The sequence below is a fragment of the Epargyreus clarus genome, unplaced genomic scaffold, assembly GCF_041222505.1.
Source record: "Epargyreus clarus isolate Ecla_fem2 unplaced genomic scaffold, WU_Ecla_fem_2.2 ptg000008l, whole genome shotgun sequence".
Taxonomy (NCBI): Eukaryota; Metazoa; Arthropoda; class Insecta; order Lepidoptera; family Hesperiidae; genus Epargyreus; species Epargyreus clarus.
Window position 1 is genome coordinate 14,409,101 of NW_027332216.1, and position 24,112 is coordinate 14,433,212.

At 39.3% G+C, this 24,112-nt stretch overlaps 1 protein-coding gene across 2 annotated transcripts in view; it reads right to left on the reverse strand.

Annotated features, from left to right (window-relative positions):
- The window catches only part of mwh (multiple wing hairs), a 159,186-nt gene extending 135,956 nt beyond the window's left edge, over positions 1 to 23,230 (reverse strand). Inside the window, exon 1 of one of the 2 annotated variants that reach the window (XM_073076176.1) lies at positions 23,025 to 23,230. The gene's annotated coding sequence lies outside the window, so the exon portion shown is untranslated. Of the gene's footprint in view, positions 1 to 22,708; positions 22,727 to 23,024 lie in introns of those variants that run through there. The other variant, XM_073076177.1, reaches the window with a different exon arrangement.
- Between the last annotated feature and the right edge of the window lie 882 nt (positions 23,231 to 24,112).

Genomic DNA, 24,112 nt, shown 5'->3' on the forward strand with positions numbered 1-24,112 from the left:
CGGCGACAATGTTATGATTCGTATGCACTTTCTGCTCTTAATTGGAGCACGCGAGCGACACGACTGATTTTGACGGAAATCAGACAATCACTGAGTAAGCATCATAAAACATCATTTTCGTGGTTATCGTTTACAAATTTATATCTTAAGCTTTTTAACAAAGAAAATAAATACTTATAATGTACATAACTTTAATTCCATCCTTGTTTATGGTTGATTGCAATAATTAATTAAACGCAATTACAACTTAACATAAGGTGAACTGCATCTACTTGTAAAAAAAATACAAAAACACACATATCTGTAAATACAACAATTTTGAAGCATTCGAATGCATTGATTGGTTTTAAACAGCCACTACAGTGTGGGTAGACCCTACATGTGTTACGCAAGCATAATCGTTGTAAATCAACACCTCACTTCCTTGACAACTTCGCAAAAACTAAACCCAATGGATCGAATAAGTTCCGATGTTTTCTACCATTTTTATACATTTCGTGTATTAATTAGAACGCTTAATGACATGTTAATGATAAATACGCATTTTTTGTTAAAAATAAGGAATTAATAAGCTTAATCGTGTATAGCATCGTGGTTTACGAAGATTACGATCGAAGTTAAGCAACGTTGGTCGTGGTCGGGATTTGGATGGGTGACCATTAGTGGTTAATTCGCGCTTCAGTGCTTTGGTTGGAACGTTAAAGCGACGGTTAGTGTTGTCACTGAATGGAAGTCATTAATACATTAAAGTATCTTAGAGATTTTGTGGTCACGGTATCCTTAAAGTCTAATTCAACTTTATGTACAGTTTGACTTTCTGAGACCAGTGCTACTTAAACATGAACTACCATAATACATGACGTTTGACGTTTATGAAGTAAAGATTATCATACAAAATAATTCAACTAAAAATAATAATAATTCAACTTAACTAAAAAAGGATTACTTAATATTCCACCCCTGATGGGACGCGGATAACTATAGTATAAAAAAATGCTTTCTACGCTCATATCCCTACACTAGGATTCTCCGTGTCGTGGGTGCAAGACAAATACACAAACACCCAGACCCAGAAACAGAAATCTAAATTCATTATTTAGATATCTGTCTAGACGGGGATAGAACCCGGGACCCTTGCGCGTCAGACCGGTATGGTGACCGCTCCGCCACGCGGGTCTACCATTACTATACTAGAAAACCAAACTTTTTTCTAATATCATGGTTCTGTAGTTGTGTTTGTCCACCGCCACCGTCACCGAGCCGATACCGATATAATAATGACGGCGACGAAGTAGCGTACATTTACTATAGTCGCTTGTCCACCGCACATTCGTCACCCGAGCACCGTCATCCCGGCCGCCGATATTTCGAGTAGATCGGCGTGACCGCTAGATCGGCACCCAGATTTTGACGGGCCGATTTGCCGCAATATAAAACACGTTGGAACTTGTCCATACACTGCCGTCACACACGTGACAGCTGGAACAAAATAAATCGCCGATATCGGTAGCGGTCGACAAACTATCGCCGTCACGACATATTAAAATCGATCCGAAATTATCTCGTTCTCGGTATCGGTTAAGTGCCGGTGCGGTGGACAAACGACCTTACGCTTTTATATAAATTAACATTACTACTGATTTCGATCTACTGAAGACTCTACCTTTCATGTAACTTAATATTACAAGCACGTTCTTAATGTCCCTGTCTAAAAGATTTAAAAGATAGCTCGTTTAAAGAAAAGTAGCTGTCGCCAATAAAAAGTAGCTACTAAAGTATTGGGTCTCTAATAGGAACTTATTCTTCTATAAAGAAAAATCGACTGGTTTCTAACGAGTTTGTTCCATATTCAATCACTTTCTTCCTAATATGTACGATCTAATGATGTGTTTTTATTTACCGCGACGGGAAAGTTACGAAAGAGGCGAGAATAATAAATGATAAACGCTTTCCTTAATCAGCCCAATTTACCAACTATTTATAACATAACTCGCTGTCCCGACAAACGTTGTGTTGCCATATAAATAAAAAATGATAAGGTGAACAACTCTTATCACTTTGGGGTATGAAAAATATGCATATAAAATTTGGCGAAAAGCCGCTTCGGAGGAATACGGTAACTAACATTGTGACACGAGAATTTTATATATAAGATTAGCAAACGACCGTACAACACATTTGATGGTGAAGGTAGAACTTCTCATGGTTTTTCTTCAGGCAGTACCAACACCAACGTAACGGGATACTGTATTCCGGTTCTAGCATGGTATGGTAAGGGAGAGAAAATAATTTTACGGGGCAACTCTTCCAAGGGTAGCAGGGGAAGCAGGAGGTTTATTACAAATGCCAAAGGGGGGCAATGACCAAAAAGATAGATAAAGAAGGTCCAGTTTTTACCTTTTGTTGTCCAAGTTCCTTGCAACCAGTAGGACAGTAATTTGATTATAATTACGCAAATGATTCAACACTAATCTGTTTTCTTTGTCAGTCATAGAAAATGATTGCTACATTCAAGATTACTTCAACATATTTCATATGAACATATAATTTATTCCATTCCGTCTTTAGTTTATCCCACGTAATAGATCTCTTCCAGGAAATAGAACATCGTTCCTCTAAAGATATCACTCAACATTCCAACATTGCCAAAGGGGTTAATTTCTTAGAATAACGTCAGTAGAATACCATTTGCTAGAAATAGCTGTAACGATTTATTGTAAGCTTTCATATCCTACTTAGTCCTTTGGGGACGAATTGACAATAGTCATTTTAAATGCTCATCCGATTAGTGGTGAAATAGTGATTTATTATTACGTTGACTTAAAACAATTTCAGTGGAATTAAGACTTAAAAGGTGGTAGAACAAGGGTAGGAAGGGAAAGTAAAGGGTGGTACGCCCCACGGTGTTCGCCAGAGTTTTTTCTAGTGTGAAGCAGTTCTTTCCTTTAAATGTAATGATGTGGAAACCGGTTGACTTACCATCTTAAAACTCAAATGAGGAACTTACCCGTGATCGGCTTTAGATAGGATCTTGTTATGCATAGACTTCATCGGTTATAAGTATATTCTATCTCCATGGGAGACAGTGGCCCTAGCAGATGGATTGCAAATGGAAACGGACTTGCAGTCCATTTCAGTGTTAAAAAAGAGTGATCTAATGTATATAAATGATATGAGTATGAATAATTTCTCATTTGCTTAAAGGTGAGGAAAAATTTTATGTCTGTTGTATAACAAAAGATGATTCAATGATAACACACGTCAAAGATAAAACTAAAGCAAACACTAATTAATATGAGAATGTACATTGTACAGATAACAGTAAAAGTAATTAAAACACCTAACAAATGTAACATACCATTGTATATTCGTCATAAATGTTGTTTAAATAAATCATTAACAATTATCTAAAGAAGTCATAATCCCAAAAATGCATTATTGACGTAAAAAAGTAAGTGCGTTTTAAAAGTAATAAAATTACAATGCTAGCGTTTTCATGAAGAAATAAAATACCGTGAGGATCTTTATATGTGAGAATTCTAGTAGAAGAACGTGTAGGTTTGAAGGTCGTAGAACCCTTTGTGGGTCGACTCCGGCGGCACCACCGCCACACTAATTCTACCTAATAACAGCAGTGTTAGGCACTGCTGTGTTCCGTTTTGAAGGGTGTGGTAAGGGAGACAGACTTTTCCGAGGCGTTCCAGCTTAGTCCTCAAGGATAGCGGCGCATCTGTGGCCAACCTCAGGTAGGAAAATCTAATCATATCTGGGGTTGATTACAGATGTCCATGGGCGGCAGTAGCCACTTACCATTACGTGGACTGTATGCTCGTCTGCTATTCCTATGTTATAAAAAAAGGTTCTCAAATTCTAAGAACTATAGTGAACTTCTCTTCGCGAAAGTAAACCCTACACTGATACAATAATGGGTTCATGAAAGTTCATTGTTATTGGACGATTATTTTAAGAACTAATTTTAACGGCTTTCTACACAAAGAAGGCAACAATCGCTTAGTTTACTTTAGATCTTTTATGAAGTGCTTCAAAATCTAGAACTCATCGATAATCGATTAACTGCGACGATGTTTACTTAACAATTCGTATCATGTAGGCCCCATTAGCGCAAACTTAAGCAACTAGCACACGCCCCGGATTCACCTGCAATACGCCGATGAGATTTATCATAGAAAACATCAGCCTAATTACGTACACTGATGGAAATCGCGTACAGTCGGTGACGAAAGTTTAATCTATAATCAATTATGCCTGAAAGTGTGTTTTTGTAAGTTAATTGAAAAGATAACCTTAATACCTATTTAGAAATTACGTTGGATAGAAAATAATATTAGATACGGTACAGTCGTGAATTAAAAGATGTCTTCATAAGAACTCGTTTAGCTTCTTATTTGATTATTGACAAATTGTTTAAACAAAAAAATCTCCTTTAAATTAATCACTGTCACTAAAGAACATCCGAATAAAATTAAAATGATGACAAGTAATTAGTTTCGCTTTCGAGTATGACTTAATTTGAAAAATAAATTTAATGTCTACTTTACGTAATATTTGAATAAACCATCGCAGAGGAGTTGGAATATTAATTGTAAACACCCTTATAAGAAGAAAAAATATGTGATTGGTATTCATGTTAATATTGTATTAATAACTTAAAAGTCTAATAATATAATAAATTATTCCTTAGGGGGGATACAGGGATAACTCAAATGAGTTATCCCTGTATCCCCTGCCTGTCGTAAGAGGCGATTAAAAGGGGGCTTCTGGAGTCGTGGGTGGCAAGAGTGGGAGCTCAAACCGCCCAGCCAACGGTCCCGGGAAGGACGGCGGTATGTGTGGTCGCATGCCGTCGTACGCACAACGTCGCCTATGAACATTTGCAACACCAGAAGAGTCGCCAATGCATCGCCGGCTTTGAAGGAGAGCTCTTTTTGCACCTTTTTTGAAAAGCCCCATGTCATAGCGCTCTGGGAATACCTCAGGAGGAAGTTCATTCCACATCTTGCACGTTCGTGGCAAGAACGTCCGTGCAAACCGAAACGTGGACCCTGTGTCGCTCCCACGGCTTCGGGTACCATTTGAAGGTTTCCCCCTCGTAAACAAAAAAAAGGTGCAAATGAGTAATGTTTGCGATTTACAGAATATGGATGGGGTGTACCATCCAAATTTTTTGTTTTTCAAAATATACGCAGGCGAAATAGTGTAAAATTATAAGTTAACTTAATCTATTGGTTTCTACCCTGTGTACAGGACTTATGCTGTTTGCTTGCACAAATTATGGCTTCCGTAAATCCAAAATGTATTCCGAGAATTGAAGCAATCTGAATCAAATCAAATTGCCATATAGCCGCGATTTGCATTGCATAACGTTTGAATTATGCGGCGCTTGACGAAAATCGGATGTCCGAATTAATCAAATCTGTTAGATTTTGCGGATATTACTACTGTTTGCATGTTATCTTAACAATGGGTACTAGATCTATAACAATACTTATAATAACATACGGGAAACCCAGAAGTATTACTATGGCATCGCTGTCACCTCTACCTCTAGTATCTACAGTGTTTTAATTACTGAGTTCTGGTTCAAGAATATTAGTGGATTGATTTTAATGCCGTACATTCTTCATGGCTATACTTCTTTATGCCTTTTATAGGCGGTTAGCTGTCATGAGTCTGGTTTGAAGGGTTAGGCATGAGGCGTTCATACTTAATCCTCGGAGACGCATTGACGAATTGAGGTAGGATTCGAATTGAGGAAGAAACCAAATTTTTGATTATAGTAAAATTTCTTTGTTGATTCTATACTGTTAATGAATATCCCGCATAATAAAACTTATAAAGGCTTATAAATATCTATTGGAAAAGCGTGTTATTCTTTAAGGTACTTTCGAAACGTAATGATTAGTTCACATAAATATTGGGTGCGCGCAAACTCTCATCAGATATTCAACGAACATGAACCTATTGTCAATTCAATGCTAATCTTTGTTACTCATTGCAGATCTCGATTTTAACACTGTTCATAACGAGTTCTGTTCCGCAGTGTACTTTACATGCAAATATTGAGATCATTAAAGCTGTCACACACGATGAAGTTACTATATTATTATATTTAAGTCGAATATATTTACTTAATAATACTCAAGCACTGACTGAATGACATAAAACGCGTAGCTAGAAGTATGAAATATTGTACAGCAGTTCCTTATATAAGTTAGAAAATAATTATGAAAATATGGGTTATATTTTCAAACCCATAATATTAATGTAACCGATATTTTCATAATTATTTTCTAAGCGGCTAATTAACAAATGAAAACTCTCAAGTTTCCTGTAAGGTTAAATCACTCTTATCCAATGAGCGTTGTTCCACCTTGGAATGACTATCCCCGAAAGATACGCTGTGTTAGAACGTTTCGTGTTCCTTCTGCACAAGTGGGGGAATATCAGAAATTTTGCTTTTAATCTTTATCAAAATGTTCATAGTTTAATCGGGAGGATTTTAATCGCAATGAACCTTATCGCGTTTATACTTTATGCATCAACACTATGTAAAAAAAATTGGCACGACTGGCCAGCGTACCCTCCGAATCACGCATGTTAGTCAAAACAGGTCTCACCAACATAGTTTCACGCAGCTCGTAAAATAATTTAAGATAAAATATTACATTACATTCACTGTATACGACGACCCTTATGTATGTGGGAGTGTTTCAATATGTCAGTAGAACTACGACGTCGTGCAGACATTAGCATTATTTTCTAATGCGTTTTAGTAGAGATATTTGCATCTGCAATATGGTAATATAGGCTTATACCGCGCTGTACAATACAATGAGGAATTGAAATTAGCATTAATATGATAATTTTGATATCATTTTCCATCTGAAATGATGAGTTTGGATAGATAGAATAGATGAGGGTTAGAGTGTTGGTGTGTGTCTGTTTGAATGACTGTTTAAACTTGCATAGTAAGCAGTACTCATTGACTATTGAATAGCAGACTTGCACGCATCGTCCATCTACATGCGTTATGAAGGACCTTTTTCACGTCAGACGGGATTGTACCAAGCGAACCAGCTACATTCATGATGGCAGCTAGTAATTTCAAAGCCTATTCACGCGTGCGTGTGATACGCTGTGTGATATATCTGCATGACAAGAAAGGCCCGAACTCGATCCGCGTGCGTGTAGCACAGGTGACAGGATAAAAATGTTTATCAAACGGTATGACACGAATGGTAATCATGCGAATTTTGATTCGCATGCGGACATCAAACCGCCTGACAAGAAAAAGGTATTTTATAATAAATGACCTTTTTATATTACTTACATTACCTACATTCCAATTTATAAATAATTTTCACGTTATTGTAAGGGAAACTAATAATTCTCCAGACTACCATTGGAATGTTGCCTATCGGGATATGAGCAATAAATCTAATATTTTCTCAGTAATAGCATGCGGAGGGAAATGAAAAGAATTTAGTTGAATATTGAAGATGCTAAGTGCGCTCGGTAGCCGCCTGCAGTAGACTAGCGATTCTAATAACGCTTTAGTACGGTGACCATTGGTTTAGGGACAAATAAGGATCATACGAGGGTTAAAATAAAATCGGTACAATTTTATAAATAACATACACTTAGACATTATTTTATATTTAAATTAAAGTAAAATGATTAAAAAATAACAAGTAAATATTGATATTTTCTTTAATGTTAAAAGTAAGGGAGTGTGACACGATTTTAATAAGTCTTTCAAATTTCTAATATTTACGGAGATAGAATATAAGATTATATAGGAGTAGTACCAGATGAAAATGCTGTCCACCTAATGGTAAGTGGCCTGGACATCTGTAACCAACCCCAGATAAGATAAGATTCCTATCTGAGGTCAAATACATATGCGCCGCTACCCCTGAGGACTAAGTTGAAATGCCTCGGAAAACTATGCTTTCTTAAACTCCCTTACGTTGGAGGTAGTATTAGTTAGGCTAATACTTTTAGCGTTTGTCAGAAATAACTATTAATTCCTTAAATCAGTGTTATAATTAAATCAAACATCTTGAGTACGGATTCAATTATTAGATTTAATTAGAAGAAAATGTGCATGTAATATAGTGTAATGATAACAACAATTAAAAAATCATACGTGCTAAATCAAAGGTTTATATATTCTTATGTTATGTAATTTAAACAATTCTTTATAAATTTTCTACGTAATGAATTAATTTAAGTTATAAAACATTACTGCACAAGTTTTTGTTACGTATTAATATGTTAGCAGGAAATTCCCACAAAATCCCAAATCATGGTGCACCTACACAAGTGTCAAGTGGCGGAATCATAAAAACTGATTGCAATGCCGATGCTACGAAAGCACAGTAATACGATTGAATCTCTGAATTTAATATGCACTTGCCAGCTATGCTTCAGTTAATGCGCGTGGCTCTGTCTGCGTCTATAGGGAACCCTTTCAATTTCATATTTAATGTTAGTAGGAAGAATATTTTTATGTTAAGCGTAAGTATGAGGTGGTAGAACCCTTTATGGTTCGACTCCAGCGGCACCACCGCCAAACCTATTTCTGCCTAATAACAGCAGCGTTAGGCGCTGCTGTGTTCCGTTTTGAAGGGTGTGGTAAGGGAGACATACTTTTCCGAGGCGTTCCCAGCTTAGCCCTCAGGGGTAGCGGCGCATCTGTGGCTGATCCCAGGTAGGAATATCTGATCCTATCTGGGGCTGATTACAGATGTCCATGGCCGGCAGTAACCATCTTACCATCAGGTGCACTGCATGTTCGTCTGCTACACCTACATTATAAAAAAAAAATGAATATAGTGGTCTATTTTTTATTCCTCTTTCAATGTGCGTGCAAGTCAAGTGTGTGTATGCGTATGTATGGGGAAGTAAGAGTATGTATTTGTATCACTGTCTGTCTGTCTGTATATATTTCTCGCTGTTTCTTTTCTCTCCCTTTTGTGTGTGTGAATATTCTTATTTTTTTAATATTGAAGTTACAAACGAGCATACAATCCCACCTGATTGTAAGTGGCTACTGTCGCCATGAACATCTGTAAATCTAATAAACCCCAGGTGAAATTAAATTCCCACTTGAGATTAGCTAAAGATGCACTGCCACCCCTGAAGAGCTTGGAACGCCTCGGATATGTATGTATGTCTCTCTTGCTGCGTGCGTGTGTTTGATTGTATATATGCGCGAGGGTGTGTGTTTGTAAACACATCTGCATGTATGTGTGCATTTGTATTTCCGTCTGTAGGCGTTTTGTATTTCTCCCTATTTCCCCGTGTGTGTTCGAGTGCGTATTTTTGCATATTTAAAGATACTCTGTAAGGATTGTATGATTGGCACATATTTATGTATCAAATTGAAGCATCTTGCGTATATTACATTAAATTCAGTCTTATAATAACAATTTCCTTTCCAATTAATAACACTTTCTAAACACGCCACACTAAAAATACATTTCAGTGCATGCATATGCAAGTAGCGTTGCATTATTTCCTATTGTTTAATTTATGGCATATTAAATTTAAATCAACTTCCACATTTAATTAATAAATATACTTTTACTAGCTGATGAGTATAAAACACGACATCATTTCATATTGATTTTTATTTGTTAACTAATTATATATGTGTATCAGAACTAGCAGCTTTATTGTATCTTCTCTTTATCGTGAAAACACACATACTTTTATTATACACATTCGAACACACAAATGATCCAACAGTGTAACTATAAGTATCCATCTGTACTGAAAAATTGTATTGTTACATAACTATAAACATTTCAGAAATGAGAGATGTAAAAGGTTCACGGTTCGATCCTCGAATAGATATACAAAATCTTATATATAAAATTCTCGTGTCACAATGTTAGTTACCGTACTCCTCCCAAACGGCTTTACCGATTTTCACCAAATTTTATATGCATATTCAGTTGGTATGAGAATCGGCTACTATCTATTTTTCATATCCCTAAGTGATAAGGGTTGTTCACTCTTAACATTTTTTTTATTTATATGGCAACACAACGTTTGCCGGGTCAGCTAGTAAAAATGTAAATTTAGTGGTACGGAACCCTCTGTTAGTGAGTTCGACTTGCACGAGGCAATTGTTTTTCAACGCCTTTTCAAAGTAGCGTGCTAGGTCAAGCTAGTGCCTTGTAAATAGTTGGAATTCTTTAAGCCGCTTGTTCATTGGTCAGAGTAATTATTAATTAACACAATGTGTTACGCATGAAAAGATTTTTATTACTTACTCTTAGATCAAAAAAGTAAGATAAGGCCTAGCGGAAGTTTGTGTACAACTTTGTGTTTTTGTGACTGAATGTCATGTTAAGTATAAATGTTTAAAATATAAATTTTAATAAAATATGCAATAAAATTAAATTTGACCCCTTACAACGTGATGCCATTTTTTATGTGCATAAAGTGGAACAACGTAATGACTAATCTGGAATTCTATGTACTGTTCTAAAACAATAATTTGCATCAAGTGTATTCTTATATATTACCAACGCCAAATTTGAAATTATTTGAAATTTTGCGTTGACCGGCGTTCAACGACTACTTTCCATCGGGTAGCATGTCTGCTTAATGGTTAGAGTAAAACAAAAAAGTATTTAGTACCCGCAACCGGCTTCAAGTAGAACCAATCACTGTTTTGGTTATAAATGTCCAGAGGCAGCAGGACCAGTTACTGTTAGATGGACTACATGCTTTTGCAACTACAACTTAAAAAAAACATTAAGCTGTCGACTCTGTATTTGGTATTTTCGGATATTTTATTTAGGCTTCGTCTATCATTATTAGTCTGAGTATTGCTCTATAAAATTATTCTTAGTACGATTGCCTTACTTCAAAAAGTACAATCCTTTTATAGTAATTTCAGCTTAAAAGCAACTCAAGTGATGCAATTTACTGAGCACTTTGTACGACGGAACTTTTCATTTGATTTTTACCTTTCTTTTCTTTTTTGAATATGTTTGTTAGCGAAATTCAAAGAAAGTTCAATTTGTCAAATATTTCATACTTTTCCGAGGCGTTCCAGCTTAGTCTTCAGGGGAAGCGGCGCATCTGTGGCCGACCTCAGGTAGGAATATTTAATCCTAACTGGGGTTGATTACAGATGTCCATGGGCGGCAGTAGCCACTTACCGTCAGGTGGACTGCATGCTCGTCTGCTACTCCTAAATTATAAAAAAAGTGTAATGCTTAAGGCCATAAATTATTCCAATTTATTTAATTGGTTTCGTTAAATTTCGAATAATAATGACGATGATTTAGTACGAGATTTTAATTGAAATTAGGCAACAAATAAAATAATAAATGTCTTAATTAAGCATTGCCTTTTTAAATTTCTTATTTGAAAGAGAAATTGAAACTTAATTATGGGTCATAAACTGCTTTCATACATTTTTTTATGTAAATGTAAATTTAATTTATGTTTATGTTTTATTTATGTTTTGGACAAAAAGGATTGATTTTGATGAAGTTGTGACATTGTGATGAAGGGCCATATCGACCTGATACGAATAGGATTACGGGTTCGATTCTTGGTCAAAAAAATCTAAATTTATTGATTTTGATTTTTGTTCTGTGTCTTGGTGTTATTTTGTGTGAGTCTATTACACTTGGAATCCTAGTATTAATCTACTATGTGTGGTATTTGAAAATTAAAAAAAAATGTAATGCCAAAGTAAAAACATAATACCTCAAAATAAATCTTACTTATCCACTCCACCACTAAATAGGGTTTTCCCTCCGAAAATTCTTCAACAATTGCTCTTGAAAATACAACGGAGCTTTGTGAAACCTTTCTTATTTCAGGAAAATTTAATCTCGCCATTACAGAATGCACCGAGCATGCTTTTACAGTAATTTTTAAATGCAGCCTAAGTTAAGAACTTCCGCTTCCGGTAAGCTTTTTTAAGTTTTTCTATTTAGCTAAGGATTACGGTTGTATAACATTTTTGCTCAACGAATTTTCAAAAAGAATAAGTAGGATATTTCGCTTTACGTATAATGATGGTTAGGATAATAACCGTGATAGTGTAGTGGTTAAAAATTAGCTTTCTCACTCTTGGGGTTCGAATCCTTACTTTCGATGTGCGTGTGTGTGTGTAATTTGTGTGTGTGCTATAAATTGATAATCGCTTAATGGGTGAGGGTCGATCCCACTGCACTTGGGCTATCCCAAGGGTGACGGTAGCAGTTACTTTCCCTTAGGGGTAATTGCATTTCCCTCCCCCTCCCCGTTAGCTCCCTGCCTCGGCAGGGAGGCATCCCTGGTTACCATGGCCTACATGGTAACAGATAGGTTTTTCGAGGCTCTGTCCTCCCTCTTGAGCAAGGAGCTCAACCGCCCCATTGACGCTGTCAAACTCCGCTCCCTTTGCGAGCCCTTAAAGTCCGTAACGGATCCCCTGTCCGTTACCGATTCACCCGCATCCCCTGATGCCACCCCGAGACACGAGATGGACTTTGACGCCATCTCGCTAAAACGCCCCGCCTCCTCCGACGAATCGTCGGAGCACACCCTCATCACCGCCCCCTCCTCCGACGACGACCAGGGTTTCACCCCTGTCAAGTCGAGGAAGACCAAGAAACGACCGGTCAAACGCGTCGCTAAGGCGACAAGTGAGACTTCCTCCGAGGCCTCTATCGAAGCCACCCCAGCCCCAGCGGCCCCCGCTCTGGCCCCCGTGCCAAAAGCCTCCACTCTGGCCCCCGTGCCAAAAGCCTCCACCGAGCCCCAGAGCTCAACCCCCGCGGCTAAGCCCGCCAAGCCAGCCACACGCTGCGAACCGGCACTTGCCAAGTGCAAACCGCCCCCACACATTTTCTTCAGAGATAAGTCGAAATGGTCCGACTTCTCTAAAACCCTAGTGGAAAAACAGATCCACTACACCAAGGCACGTAACCTTCGCGACTCTATTCGCGTTTCATGCCCCACCACCGAGGACTTCAGGAGCCTCATTAGGCTCCTAACTCACCTTCAACTCCCGTACCACACGTACGCTTTAGAAGAGGACCGCAAAATCAAAGCGGTCCTTAGGGGTCTCCCCTACGAGCTTCCCACCGACGAAATCCTAACGGATCTAGTCAACCAAGGGTTCCCCGTGGAAGGTGTACACAAGTTGTACAACCGCAACGGGGTCAAATACCCTCTAGCCCTGGCCATTCTAACCAAGACCCCGTCCTCCAAGGACATTTTCAAGGAGAAGGAGCTCACAATCTGTGGCCTTTCTGAGATCCAGGTGGAACCACCTAACAAGCGTGGCTACCCTGCCCAGTGCCACCGCTGCCAGCTTTACGGCCATGCAGCGGCGAACTGCACTGCCCCCCCAAGGTGCGTCAAGTGCCTAGAACCCCACGCCACACGTGAGTGCAAGAGGACTCGTGAAGACGAGTCCCCTCCTGCCTGCGTGCTATGCACCACTTCAGGGCACCCGGCTAACTACCGTGGCTGCCCTAAAGCCCCCCGTCCCGCTCAAAAGAAGGTTGCTAAAAAGCAGCCCTCAAAAGCAGGCCCACCTCCGGTCAATTCGACCAATTTCCCGCGGCTAGGGGCCTCCAAAACCCCAACCGCTCCCATGAGTTGGAGGAAAGTCGCACCCGCGACCGCCCCACCAACCCCGGCCCCTAAGGCCACTCCCACTCCCCGTCCCACCCAAGACGCATCGGTAAGGGAACATATCATGTTCCTTAAGGACTGCGTTAAGGGCGTGAACCTCGACGAGATCATACTCGTCTCGCAAAAGATGCGTAACGCCAGCCATGCGGAGCGCATCGCAATCTACTCTGAACATCTAGCGTTGTTCAAGTCCATTCAATGAGTAACGTTCATACTCAACCCCTCCATCCCGGTCGTCAAAAACCTAAAGGCGTCTCGCTTATCTCCTTCAATGCACGAGGTCTTAAGCCTTGCATTCCCGAACTCAAAGAGTTCGTCCGCAACAGGGATATCGACCTGTTGCTTGTTCAGAAAACTTTCCTCAAGCCCTCCCTTAAAGGCGTAAGTCTCCCCTCTTACGCGCTTGTACGTAATGACAGAGCCGACGACCGTCGTGGCGGAGGCACTGCCATCTACTACAAGAGATCCTTCCATTGCACCCCTCTGGAAACACCCAAGCTCACCAATATGGAAGCCACCATATGCAAATTAGGCATGACAGGACACCCGTCCCTGATCATAGCCTCAACTTACCTCCCCGCCAATAAAGCCCCTCTCCAAAGCGACTTGGAGGCCCTCCTCTCGCTCGGAGACTCTGTCGTACTATTTGGAGATTTCAATTGCAAACATACCGTTTGGAACAGTCGTCTGACTAACACCAACGGTAAGAAACTCTTAACCATTTCCCGCGCACTGGACTTTGATATCTTCTCTCCAACAGCGCCAACCCACTACCCCGATCGGGAAGACCAAGAACCCGACGTGCTGGATTTCGCCCTCCTTAAAGGCGTCGCGCTCAATACAAGAGCGATCGAAACACTGGACGATCTGGGCTCAGACCATCGTCCAGTCTCTCTACAGTTAGGTCCCTATGATCCAACTCCCCATACCTCCTCGAAAACCTCCACTAATTGGGAAGGGTACGAGAAATCTCTCATCTCGGCCATAGAGGCCCCCGATTCACCGTATACTATTCCCCCAGACTACCTTGTTAGCTCGGAGAAAATAGACAGTACGGTGAACTCACTCACCCAGCTAGTTCAGACTTCGCTTCATGACAACGCGAAGGTGGTAGAGGTCCCGAACCGCAAACTACCTCGCGAGGTCAGGAAGCTAATCCAAACTAAAAACGCAGCCCTCAGATGGGCCGCCAAGTATCCCACCCCTGTCCTTAGGAGGCGCGCTAACGCCCTCCAAAGGAAAGTCAGATCCCGGCTAGCCGAAATGAGGGACTCCAACTGGAACTCTCTCATGGAGGATATCCAACCTTCTCATAAGGCATTCTATAAAATCGCTAGACGATTTCGTACCGAAGCCTTCTCAAGCACTCCCCCTCTCACGCGTTCCGACGGCAGCATAGCCTTCGAAGACGCTGAGAAGGCCGAATGCTTCGCAGATAGCATCGCTGCGCAGTGCTCCCCCAGCACTCAACCGTGCGACCCTATCCACATTCACAAGGTGGTCCTTAAAAGGTCCTTAAAAAGATCTCTCTCCCTGTCACCTCTGCTCCCATTAAAATCACTACAGACGAGGTCCGGACCGTCATCCGCGGTTTGAAACCTCGTAAAGCCCCAGGTCCGGATGGTATCTCCAACCTGGCGCTCAAACACTTCCCCGAGCAGGCACTGACCCTTCTGGTCATTATCTTCAATGCCTGCCTCGATCTCAGCTTCTTTCCAACAGCCTGGAAGACAGCAACAGTTATCGGTATTCCCAAGCCCGGGAAACCGAAACATATTCCCTCCAACCACCGCCCCATTAGCCTCCTCAATGCAATGGGCAAGGTGTTCGAACGGGTGATCCTCGTTCACATAAGAGGGCACCTCTTCCCAATAGATGCTCCCCCACTCATCATTCCTCACCAATTTGGCTTTCGCCTCCAGCACTCGTGCCCCCAACAAGTCCACCGCATTGTCGAGTACATCACAAGCGGGTTTTATCCAAGACGTAACAAGACACTAGCAGTCTTCTTCGACGTCGCCAAGGCTTTTGACAAAGTCTGGCATGGAGGACTGGTATACAAGCTATACCATTCTGGTCTTCCTGATCGCCTAGTCCGCATCGTGGCTTCCTACCTTCAGGACAGAACCTTCCGCTACAGGCACGAAGGTATCCTCTCTCCCCCACGCCCCGTAACAGCCGGAGTCCCTCAAGGCTCAGTGCTCGCTCCTACATTATTCATATCGTACTCCAACGATATTCCTATCCCCAAAAATGGGGTGCAGCTCTCACTCTTCGCCGATGACACCGCCCTTTACATCCAAGGGCAAAAGGAGTCATCTGTCCTCGCCAAACTCCAACGCTCGGTCAACGAGTTAGGAGATTGGTTTAGGAAATGGCGCATCGAAGTCAATGCGGAGAAAAGCTCCGCAATGCGCTTCGACCACAAACGCAGGCGCTTAAACAACCTGCCCTCCGTCAAATTACTTGGGGCCCCCATTCCATGGAGGCCCACAGTAAAATACCTAGGAGTTACCCTTGACCCGGGCCTCACCTTTAGACCCCACGTCTCTAAGGTCACCCATACCGCCCGCTCTTACATGAGCCGCCTCAACGCCATGATTGGCAGACACAGCAAGTTGTCAGCCAGGAATAAGCGAACGCTGTATAAGGTTTGCATTCGACCGGTGTTAACATACGCCTCTCCAGTCTTCGCTCACGCGAATCCCACCATCCTAGACAAACTCCAGGTCATACAAAATCTCTTTTGTCGTCGGGCACTTAATGCCCCCTGGTATGTCAGAAACGCTGACCTCCACCGCGACCTGGAGCTCGCTCCAATACAACAAGTCCTCAGACAATTCTCTGAAACGTTCTTTGACCGCTCAGAAAACCATTCCAACCCCTTAATCAAGGGTGCAGCGGACTATGCTGCCCCTCTTCCCACCCGTTACAATTGCCGTCGGCCAAGAAATATCTTGACCGACGCTCCTAACAAACTCTCCACCGATGTGGAGAATCTTCTGGCCGCCCACAGGGGCGTACAACTCTCCATAGAGAATCGTCTTCCCGACGATTCTAATCTTATTCATGATACGTTGACACCTTCAGTGTCATCTATCCAGCGGTAGCTCTCTAGGGAGCGCCGCTAGCGCCTCTCGATCCGCAACGAGAGGTCGCTATCCGATGTCGGCTGTACGGTCCCCTTGGACGAATGCCTTATAGGAGTTTTTAGTGGGATGGTCCTCCCTTCAGGAGGACCTTTCATTCAGCCCCACACGACGCAGGCACCGGCCGTCGCGGCCTGTAAGTGCTTGGACGCATTTTTTGCTCCTCCCTCTCCGTAGAGGGTCAGCCCTTTTTCCACCTACATCTGGGCGCCAAAAAAAAAAAAAAAAAAAAAAATGGGTGAGGGAAAATATTAAAAGGAACATACACGCCAGGCATTTGTAATTTGCCAGGTTTGTGGACTAAACCCTTACCACTTCTATATCTGATAGAAGACCCATGTCCAGGAAAGGGAGAGAAAAGTATTAATAATCATGACGATAATAGCTAAATAATTATAATAATAATAATATAACTAAAATATTGCCAGTGTGAAAGAAATTGACAAATAAAAACATGGCAATTATTTTTACTTTGTTAAAGAAATAATTTAAACACTTTGCCGGAATTTACAACAACAATAACTCAACAATCTCACATTTCAATAAAGGCTTCAAGAATATATTAAGAGACTAACAACCGTTCGATTTTATATTTATTTATTTAACAAAATCCATAGCTACTAAAGTAATATATATAATACTTTCTAGGTTAAACTAATTAGCCAATTACGGATTTACATTTTACGGACTATAACATTCAATTGCACTGCAACACTAAATATAATGGCCTTTTGTGAGCATAAGTAATATTATAAGGGTGTGTGTGTATGTGCGTGTGTGCGTGTGTGTGTGTGTGTGTGTGTGTGTGTGTGTGTGTGTGTGCGTGCGTGTGTTTGTGCGTATGTGAATGTGCATATTTTTTTTTTATTTTTAACATAATAATATAAGTAATATCACATAATACAATTAAATACCAAGAATAAAATATACCATAATTTGTTTTATACATATCGATTGTTTATGTAGATTATATATTATATGTAATAACATAATATAAAGTATAATAGATATAGTTTTTTAAATAATAAATAATGCTTCATTGATGCTAAATTTTAATTACTACCTATTTATTCCTATTGATTTCTTTTATAACTTCATGTCTGAATGATGTCCTACTATTGTAAAAAATGACAATTTTATTAAACATCTTATTATAGTTTCTGTGTAATCTGTTAACGATTATCTGCGCATAGTTAGTACGTTTATAACCAGTAGCGAATAAAGCTGTTTGTCTAGTTCTTAATTTAGGGACACAGAAGGACAAGATCTTCGACGCTAACTTAACACAATCAATGTTGCTATTACATATCCCATGTAGGTATAACATATATTATATACAGTTAGACAATATTTATAGGTAAACCTTCAGCCTTCAGATTTATCGGTCATATTACATTATGTTAACATAACCAAATTACATCAATATTATAGACAATAATACTGAACGTATATGGACATCCGTACAGTTAGTAACGTTCTCAAATCTCAGCCCATTTCATAGACTAGAACTAGGGAGGTGATCCGAATACGAGTAACCGATTTTTTAACCAAATATATTGAAATCGATAGTAAGCAATAAATCAATCTCGATACCAGAAATTGGCATACGATTTTGTTTGATTACATATATAAAATTACCAAAGTAAAAGCTTAGTATTTTTGTAGAAATGTTTTTTACGTCAACCAAATTTGAGCAGTTTTTTTTCGCTGATATATTTCACGCATCAATAAAGTAAATCTAAGATGGAGTTTAGAGTAACCAATATTTTACTCCTCGTAATTCTTTCGATTAATTCTTCATACTTCCATACGAATCAACTAATAATAGATTTTCATAAACAATCCCCATCCCTAACCAGAATTCGATCATGAAATTCAAATTGTATTCGATTCTCACTTGACATTTGACAGTTGACCTAGGCATGATCACGATTATTCGAATATCGTTATATGTGAAAGGTGAATGCTGGCTTATAGGCGATTATTGTGTAAATGAGATACCAATTCGATTTTATGGTAGTATGGGAGTATCATTACAGGATCATAACCATCGAGGATTTCCATCTCAACGTATAGTGTATGTAGTTTCCTTGGAAGTCTATTTACCATCACTTAGTGTAAACTTACTTATTAATATTGTTTTGAATACATACTATTTTTACAGCTACTGAATATTTTACTAAATGATTATAAAGAAATATTTTACTAAATACTCCTACCAGTACGTGTAAATACGTGTATTTTTAAGATGACATAAAATTTTTGAAAATTAACAAAGTTGTCATAATAATATGACGTAAATATATAGTATAATATAATTATGTACAAAGGTTCTCTAAGTTTCATCCGTAATATTTACACGAAGTCTTTTTAAATTTATTACTTGTTTAATTAATACATTGTTTAATTCAATATGACGATTTTTAATGTTTTTCGCTCAAACACTATATAAGCGAGCAGGAGGTAAATAGAAATTTCGCAATATCGTTACTAAATATATTAAAACAATCTATAAAGTAATATCTACATTTTTAATTTATGCATAACGTTATTCCTAACTTGCAAATACACAAAGGCTGTTTCAAGTTCAAAATTATTAGCAAATCTATGTGAAATCATAAACAGTTGGGTGTTATAATAATAGTTAATCGTCTTTTCTAAGTAACATTTAGAAAGTACGTAATCACGATTTATAATAGGTTTTTTACGGCTTTAGAAACTAAATTAAGAAATAACCCTGAATTTTGTGAAATGTTTTTGTTATGAATCTGCAACACCGCGAATAATTACTGTGTTTATTTATATAAAATGTTAAATAGATATTTTAGCTCATCGATGTCTATAACCTCAAACAAAAAAATATAGATTCTGACAAGAAAATATTGGCCGCGTCATTTTCTATGGTTCCGCACACAGAGGGTAAAAAAGAAACTTTATTAGGTACTAAGCCAGCTATATCTGTCTGTCCGTCAATCTGTCAGAGTGACCACTTATCAGTCAAATTATAGTTTCCGGTCCACGAGGGCGCTGTACGAGTTCGTAAACTATGAACGTTTTAGAGCAAACGTAAAAACTCATACTAAGGGTACAAGTAGGCTGCAAGGTCGTTTGTTATTCCAACCTGATAGAACCCTTTGTAGTTCAACTTCGGCGGCACCACAGCCTCTATTTCTGCCTCATAACAACAGTGTTAAGAACTGCTGTGTTTTGCTGGTTTTTGGTGAAGGATGTGGTAAGAGAGACATACTTTTTCGAGGAGCTCCCGCTTAGTCCTCAAAGAATGGCATATGTGGCCGACATCAGGTTGATTACAAATTTCCATGAGCGGCAGAAGCCACTTGCCATCAGATGGACTGCATGCAAAAAATTTGTAAAAACTTTCCCAAGTTTAAACTAAAAATATAATACCCGCTAACCCGGCACTACTGTCTCCCGTACATCTTCAGAAATGTATAAAGGGTTCTGTAATACAATACTTCCTGACAGGCAACCTACGCAAGTCAATTGTTATCTGACCTTCGTAATCTTAGAACGTTTAAACCTGTCCTCTCCCTTTCCCATACCAGTTTGTATAAAGCTTGGGCTACTATGCTTAGTGGTGACATGAGTATAAAGATAAGACTGTTTATGGTTCGAGTCCGACGCCACTGTGCTTGAAGTGAGAACATCTTAAGGTGCATTGAGCACTTTTTGGGTGAACAAAACTCTTGGAACTCGCGTCATCGTCACCGAACGCTTAACTAAAGATTAAAGTCATTAACACTTCTTTACAAGCCAAAAATAGTTCAAAAATAATAATCTCGACTCATATAAACGAATAGAGGAATAGTTCGACGTCATCTCATAGCGTGGCGCGTATAACTTAACTATTGTTATAAATCAACATTTTCTTATTAGAAACTAGCTGACCCGGTGAACAACCCTTATCACTTAGGGGTATGAAAAATAGATAGTAGCCGATTCTCAGACCTACTGAATATGCATATAAAATTTGGTGAAAATCGGTAAAGCCGTTTCGGAGCAATACGGTAACTAACATTGTGACACGAGAATTTTATATATAAGATATCTCTATTTATATCTAAGGTCATCCTATATAAAAAAGAACCGGTAACTGAGACTACACAAAACGCATGTTTCCCATAAACACTACAATTTACACTTTTTTAATAATTTAGGAGTAGCAGACGAGCAAGCAATCAATCTGATGGTAAGTGCCTACTGCCGCCCTGGAGATATCTGTAATCAACCCCAGGTAACATATGATTAGGCCACAGATGCGCCGTTACTCCTGAGGATTAAGCTGGTATACCTCCGAGAAGTATGTCTCCCATACCACACCCTTCAAACCAGAACACAGCAGCGCCTAACACTGCTATTATGAGGCAGAAATAGGTGAAATCGCACCACAAAGGGTTCTGGTTAATTGAGCAAGCGGTACTGGAGTTGTTTCAACTAACAGTAGTATATTTAATTACTTCACCTGTTAATACTATTCTCTTAACAGCATTAGTAAGACAGGTTGAGTGTCAATCAACCGATGCCCTACTTGCTTTAGTTATAGCGTCAGTACTAATTAATCCAACGCGTTAAGTTGGTTGCAGAGGCATTTGCACTTATACTACTAAATCAAGTAAACTTAATCGTTAAGAACATAGGGTTGAAGTCTATCCAGCAAGGTAGGACTCACTCAATAGTTAGCTGTATCATAAGATATACGTAAGGTGACCACACGACTGGCTCAAAGCGGGATAGTCCTGTCCTTATGGTAAATGTCCTTCTGTCACCAGAGAAGATAAAACTGTACTGATAGTTGATACTAGAGGCGCGGTAAGCACTTTAGGCAGGACGGTTCTACTTTTTAAACTTATATGTCCCGTTGTATGTAAAAATCTCCTGATTTCCCGGATATGTGGCAATATTAACAATTCATTTAATAAAGTTTTTTAGTATGGAAATAGCAAATGAGCATGCAATTCACCGAATAAGTGCTCACTGATTCCTTTACCAAACTCCAGATAAGATAAAATCCTATCTAAGGTCGGTCACAGATGCATAACTATTACTGTGAATTAAGATGGAATGTTTCGTATAAGAATCTCTAAGCACATATTTCAAACCAGAAAACAGTTGCATTTAACACTTATGTAAAAAGTAAAGATGTAATTGTGTGATGAGTGTTGTGATTGTGCCTCAAACTACAAAAGGTTCTATCTTCGATACCAACAAGTTTTTTATAATATGTTTTTGCAATTTTCCCGCAAGTGTCTCGCTTTCATGTGAAAGACATGGTCACGTTAGTATACATAGTAATACGCAAATCAAGATGTTCCTTGTGGCTTATTTGAATACGGAACTCGTTTGCTGATTACAATTAGACGAACGGTTTGCGGTATAAATTTTGATATTCTGTCTCTTTCTGAAAGTGATAGAATTCTTTGCTATAAAACAGGTGTTAGCTCTGATGCGGTAAGGCGATAGAACCCTTTGTAGTTCGACTACAAAGACATCATTGTCCCATCTATTTCTGCCTGTGACAACAGTGTCATACGCTGCTGTGTTCCGGTTTGAAGGGTGTGGAGATATACTTATCCCACGCGTTCCAATTTAGTCCTAATGGGTAGCAACACATCTGTGGCCGACCTCATGTAGGTATCTTATCTGGAGTTGATTACATATTGGCACTTACCATTAGCTGACTGCATGATTATTTCCTAACAAGGGTAGCGATGCATTTTTTATTTTGAATTTGGAACATACTCTAAATGCACCTTTCTAAATGCTTTTAATGCCGACTATTATTTCTGATGTATAAAACAGTAAGACAATTTGATTACTGGACATTTCGTGCATGTTAAGGCTAAAATGGTTCAACTCACGTATTTTCCGGGAAGGTACAATTATTTTTTGAACATAATTAAGGTCCTGCTCCTGCCGGCCATAACGAGTTCTTTACACCGACTGATATAAGAAAATACGTACGTCGTACACGCATTTCAAACCATTTAATTTGTGCATCGTTTAAAATCTCACGAAACGTTTGAAATACAACAAAAAACAACCCAACCCAATCATTATCTCGAATCAACAATACATCAACGTCAGTAAATAAACATAAACAAATAATTACATAAATGATTTTCTTTAGCAAATCCTCAACAAGAAAGTAATATGAATAATTCACATTTCATGTACCTCCAATCCGCACATTCCTCGTAATATTTATTCAATGCACTTTATTCAAACACTAAGTTACACATTAAACAAATACAAATGAATTAATGGAGTAGAAATATGAGCACGGGAATATTCACATTGAAAGTTTTTATCACGCACGAAATAAAAACATTTAGAATGGCGCGACGCGGCCGTACGCTAGGTAATGATGTTTAGAACTGAATTATGTGCGGAGTGGATGCGCACGCGCACCGCTGACAGCAAAGGGGTGCCTGTTTTATGGCAGTGACAACGAAACGATAATTCGAAAATCGAATTTTGAATTCCCGCGTGAATTGTTATTCATTTACGGCGTCTTACAACTGGAAACACTCAGTTTAATAAATAGTTATTTGATGGTAGAACCCTTTATGGTTCATCTCCGGTGGCACCACCGCCACACCTATTTCTGCCTCATAACAGCAGTGTTGAGCGCTGTTATGTTCTGGTTTGAAGGGTGTGGTAAGGAAGACATACTTTTCCGAGGCGTTCCAGCTTAGTCCTCAGGGGTAGCGGCGCATCTCTGGCCAACCACAGGTAGGAATATCTAATCCTATTTGGGGTTGATTGCATATGTCCATCGGCGGCAATAGCCACTTACCAACACACAATTATCAGGTGGACTGCATGCTCGTCTGCTACTCCTATATTATAAAAAAAATTGAATCATACCTAATAACATCATTGTTAAGCGCCGTTATGTTATTGTTTGAAGGACGAGGTAGGGGTGATATAGTTATTCGAAGAGTTCTATTACAGATTACAGCTTCATCTGTGGCCGATCTCAGGTAAAAAACACTTCAACCTTAAATTACAATTATTATTGGAAAAGTTTTTTTTCATAAGATTGAAGTGGCAAACGAGCATGTACTGCCGCTCATGGATATTTGAACTTACTCCTTATGGAAGAGAGGTCCTTTTTTTTACGAGGGGGAAACCTTCAAAAGGTACCCAGTGTCATAGGAGCAACACGGGGTTATGTGGGATTCTTACCGCACTAAAACTCCCCCGGTGCTACTAATAATAAAATTTAAATATTCTGATTAAAAAGACTAACCTAACCTAAC